Source organism: Mus musculus, chromosome 9 (assembly GCF_000001635.26).
Source record: "Mus musculus strain C57BL/6J chromosome 9, GRCm38.p6 C57BL/6J".
Taxonomy (NCBI): Eukaryota; Metazoa; Chordata; class Mammalia; order Rodentia; family Muridae; genus Mus; species Mus musculus.
This window is the reverse complement of record NC_000075.6, coordinates 24,967,475-24,972,379: the sequence shown is the minus strand read 5'-3', so window position 1 is coordinate 24,972,379 and position 4,905 is coordinate 24,967,475.

The following is a 4,905-nucleotide window of genomic DNA, read 5'->3' as shown; positions in this document are numbered from 1 at the left end:
TTTAAATGTTTCAACCTCCCTTCTAGTCCACTAACCACAGGTAGGAGAGAAAGATGGTTGATAGTACAATGGGGTTGTGCGCCAGTGCCAGCAAAATACCATATGCCCTCTCCTGTGTCTTCTTCAGCAAAATAACCTCTCATGTGCCTGTTCCAACAAAACGTCCTCTCACACGACAGCTTCCAGCAAAGCATTATGTGACACAACTGAGTTTCCAAAGAAACCAGAAATCTCCACTTAGGAATGTACTCCCTCATGCTCTAAACTGAAGGCAAGAGGACCCCCACCCCCTCCCATGTTAGGAGAGCCTGAAAGTGGGGAAAGGGACTCCAAACCTCAAGCCTGACAGCACAAAAACCAAGACAGGGGGCAGGTATTGATAGATATGAGTGACCGATTGTCAGCTCCTAATCTTAGAATAGTAGCACTGGTTCCAGAAGTCCCTCGGTGAGGACTTCTAGAAAGTCCAGGGTTGAATGGAGATCTCTTTTCTCAGGGCTGACAAAGTAGATTAAAATGGCCTAAGGATAATGTGAATTCTGGGGAAAAAAAGACTTTACTTGCCGATCCCTGGCTCCTAAGCCATTACTTAATCAGAGAAAGAATCCAAGAAGAAACCTTATTGAATGCAATTATAAAAGGGTCGCTATGCCTGTTATAAATGGGAACAGGAAGCTACAAATCAGAACAGTCTGTGAGGCAGCCATTGTGTAAAAGTGTCTGCGGGGGGGGGGGGGGAGTGATTCTAGATACAGAGGAACAATGTAATTTAGTTGAAGATGGGAAAGAAAAGAGTAGACAGCACGGGGAATTGTCCCAGCAATAAGTAGAGGAAGCTGAAGCAAATCCCTCCCAAACATGAAGAGAATACTCATAAAGTGTAGATCTGATGATGGATGACAGATCAGATCGCCAGCTTTGAGAATATGTAGCAAACCAGAGGAACTTCTCTGTCATGATGCAGTCTTAAACACTGAAACACTAACAAATTATATTTCACTGAGGAGTAAACGTGATCTCTAATAGGAAAACCAGGGCTAAGGTACATAGAGTTCATTAGTGTTGCTACAAAATTCCCAACACAGGGAGTAATTCAGTGCCCCAAATCAGTAGATTAAAAATAAAATATTACACTAATATATGTTTTTAAATAGTTGATTAAATCTAACACTCTTATGTTTCATGTCCAGTCAGATTTTTCAGGCATACATATATATATTTTCTCTCAAGGTTGTTATTTCTTTTTAATTTGTCTTGTGGTTTTCAAGTAGTACTATGATTTTAGGTCAATAAAATCAGTAAATATGAATCTATTCCTTAGCCCTCCTCACACCTACCAAAAGAGCCTCTTGATTTGCTGTAAGGCTCTGATGGCCTCCTTGAAGGCTTTTTCTGGTCCTTCTATAGTCCTGACCTTCCATCTACATGGGTCTCCAGAATTCACCAGTTTGCTGTGCCACAACAGCTCCTTTGTAGGTGAAACCTGTGCAGAAGCAGGTGCTTAGTTTCATTGTATGGAGCCACAGTCCATGATCCATTTCATGATTAGATCAAAGTTGGCTCTCACCATCTTCTATGATCATGGGTTGACAGTGCTGTGGTGGGCAGTGAGGGAGACACAGTAAAGTGATTAGTCTTGTATATGTATACATGGAACCTCAGGACCTCACATGGAGGCTGATGTCAGCTCTCAAATCTCCCAGGGAAGTTCGAGATTTATGTGACATGGGTTGAATAGCTGAGGAACTTCCTTGGCCTAACCCAAGCAGCTCATTCTTACAGACTGCGTGCTTGCTTTATTTGTTTGGTTGTTTGGTTTTGCACTTGCTATTCATGTCACCTACAATGCTTGCACTGGTTCACCAGAAAATACTAACCCAGAGAGGGGGAGAGAGAGAGAGAGAGAGAGAGAGAGAGAGAGAGAGAGAGAGAGAGAGAGATTTCATTCTACATCCTCTTAGAATAGCACGAGCTATTCCCAATTATCTTTCCAGAGCATAGACCACTGTCTAAGCAATGAACATGTTAGACCTCTCTGAAACATATACCACAAACTTGTGAAAGCCCACTAAGACTCTCAGGCACATCTTCAGATTTGGCTGCAGTGCACACCTAGAAAACTTTGTACAGCTTGTTTTCTTCCACCAGAATACACAGGAAGGTGTTGCTGTAAAAATAAACTTTAAAGGGTCATTTCATGTGATGTCAGATCACCACTGGCTTCTGCTAGGAGGGCATGGCGCCTGATCTACTCTAGAGAAAATGTTCATGGCATTTTGCTTGAATAGCTGAGCTTCTTAGACCCTCTACAGGGAGAACTGAACAAGAAAGAATGAATCTGGAATTCAGGAAATCCAGGGTGTGATTCTGAAAGTCTTGTATCTTTGTGTAAGTTTCTTAATTAGATCTGTGGCTCCGGTACCTTTATATATTATAGGGGAACGCTGGATTAAATGTCATTTTAGGTCTGAAATCCATGTTACTTTAGTGAGCTGTGTCTGCTCAGTTATTTAAACCGAGCACTAGACAAATAAGGAATAGAAAACTTCCTAACCGTGTGTTGGTTAGTTAGCCCTTTGATTACAGAGAAACCTCAAGGTCATTTCAAACTCACAGTCACATCAGTTGAATAGTCTGCCCCATCCTCAGAGGGATTTGTGAATCTCTAAAGCTTACATTTTACACGCTGTGAAATATATCAATTAAGATAAAGCATTTGGACTCTATTTGCACTGGACTGATTATACTATCTTGATTTCTAGGGTTAGAGTCTAAAGGACCATTTGATCATGTCACAACCTAGTCAGATGGCAGTTATTGGAGTCCACAGTGGAAGGAGGATTCATCTTACAGTTCTCATTGCATGAAGTACTTCAGTACAATCTTATTCAGCTCTTGCTCACCACAGCCCTGCAGCATCCTAGGAGTGTGCTCCCTCTGGAGAGCAGTGAGGACCACTTAGGAGGGCTCTGTTTAGAAAATCATTAGCGGGTCCTTCTTTGTGACAATAAGAAGTGTCAGTTTGCCCCAGAGAGATGTGACCACAGTTGTTCCCACACCCAGAAGGTTTTCTGAAGGGCAGTTGCTTCTCTGGTAGCTTCAATTTGCCCTTCAGCCTCTTGAGAGCAACCTGGAGGGGTTTCTTGTCCTTCTAACTTTGAGTTGTCTAGAAGCGTCCTGGGAGCAGCCTTTTCAGCTAGATTTTAGCACCTCTTGCTCTGGCTTCAGCTGGACCAAAGGGTAAAGATAATTGAGTTGCTAAGAGTATTTCACCTGCACACCCTTAAAATAATCAAGGCTTCTTGGGAGAGGAAAGTGCAAGTTTTATTTAAGTTGCTCTTGGAGGGAAAGTGGTGTTGAATCATGTTATCTTTCTCCAATTTTGTACAGAGGCTATTACATCAACTCTTGGCTCTGATCGGGCTACCAAACATTGGGAAATTAGGCAAAGATGATGTGGGCTTTAAAAAATATATATACTTTAAAACGTTTAATTGGCTCCAAGGTGAACTAGACATTGAGGAACGCCAGGTCTGAGAAACACACACACACACACACACAAAACAGAGGTAGACAGGTAAAGAGGACGCCATCTTTGAGGTGCTTATGGTATGCTCCTCCTTAGACAGCTGAAAATACAGCTGCAGAACTGCCGAAAAGCCCAGGCTGGAGGCTGCATGTACAAGTGGCTCCAATCCCCATGATTTTAAGATAGGAACCTCTGAAGTCATCAAGGAAACAAACAAAGGCTGCTACCAGGAACATAGATTTCACAGCATTTGTGAATGTGTTGTGCATGTGTGTTTGTGTATTGTATTGGGTTCTTTAAAGTTCTTGTGACTTTAAAAGACAGATAATCCAAGCTTGGATTATCTGTCTTTTAAATATTAAATTTACAGCAATAGAATTGCTGTAATTATTAAATATTAAATTTACAGTAATTTAAAATTGACAGCAACAGAAAGAATGTTCTGTCAGAAAGAAGTGGGAAAAGAACCTGAAGGCTGTATTTTGTAGAGACAGGGAGGAGAAATAGGAGGCTTGGCCATTTCCAATGCTGCTGTGGTGTCTGATAAGGAGTAAGATTGAAAAGTAGATGGTTAGGAACCTTTAAGACAGTCAGTCCATCTGGCGGGAAATAGTACAACTCAGATGCCTAAGAACTGAGAACCCAGTGGGCACTGTAGGTTAGGGCATGAAGTGCTGACCATGCTCATAATATATATATATATATAATCAGTTTATAGGAGGACATGACGTCCTGGGGGCTCCAGGGTACCAGTGCATGCTTACTTCACAGGAGAGACACAAGACGTGAACAAACCGTGGAGATGGTGACAGGAGAGCGGCCATGGAATAGTCCTTAGAAGAAGAAAGCTGTGCTGGCTGAGGGTACAGGGGCTGTACAGGAGAGTTGCCTGGACTACGACAAGCCAAAGAGGGGACATGATGGCACCCTGGCACATCGCGATAACGAGCACAGCCAAGAAAGACGAACAGCACTGGCCTCTTCACTTGCCAGGAATGGAGGCTGACACTGTGTGTTTGAAACTGCAGAGGGCAGAAGTGAAGCAGCGGGCCTTGGCATTGACTCTCCTGGTCATCAGTCTGGGTCTGGGAAGAGTGTAACACTAGTGCGGCGAGCTGTGAAAGGCTTGGTGAAGTCCCCGAGTCACTCTGATTGGGCAGCACAACCATCAGTCCCCTTTCCACTGCCTAGCTTCGAAGGGCCAGAACAGAATGTCTGGAATGCTGATGTGTCCCCCACACCAGTTCTCTGTGCCCCCTTTCCTGATGTGATTAGCCAGGACCTGTGCCTTTAAGGAGTGCCCCCTTCTGCCGCCCTTCCCCCTTCAATTACAGCACTAATTTCAGTAATGGAGCATTAATAGAGTAATGGGTGAG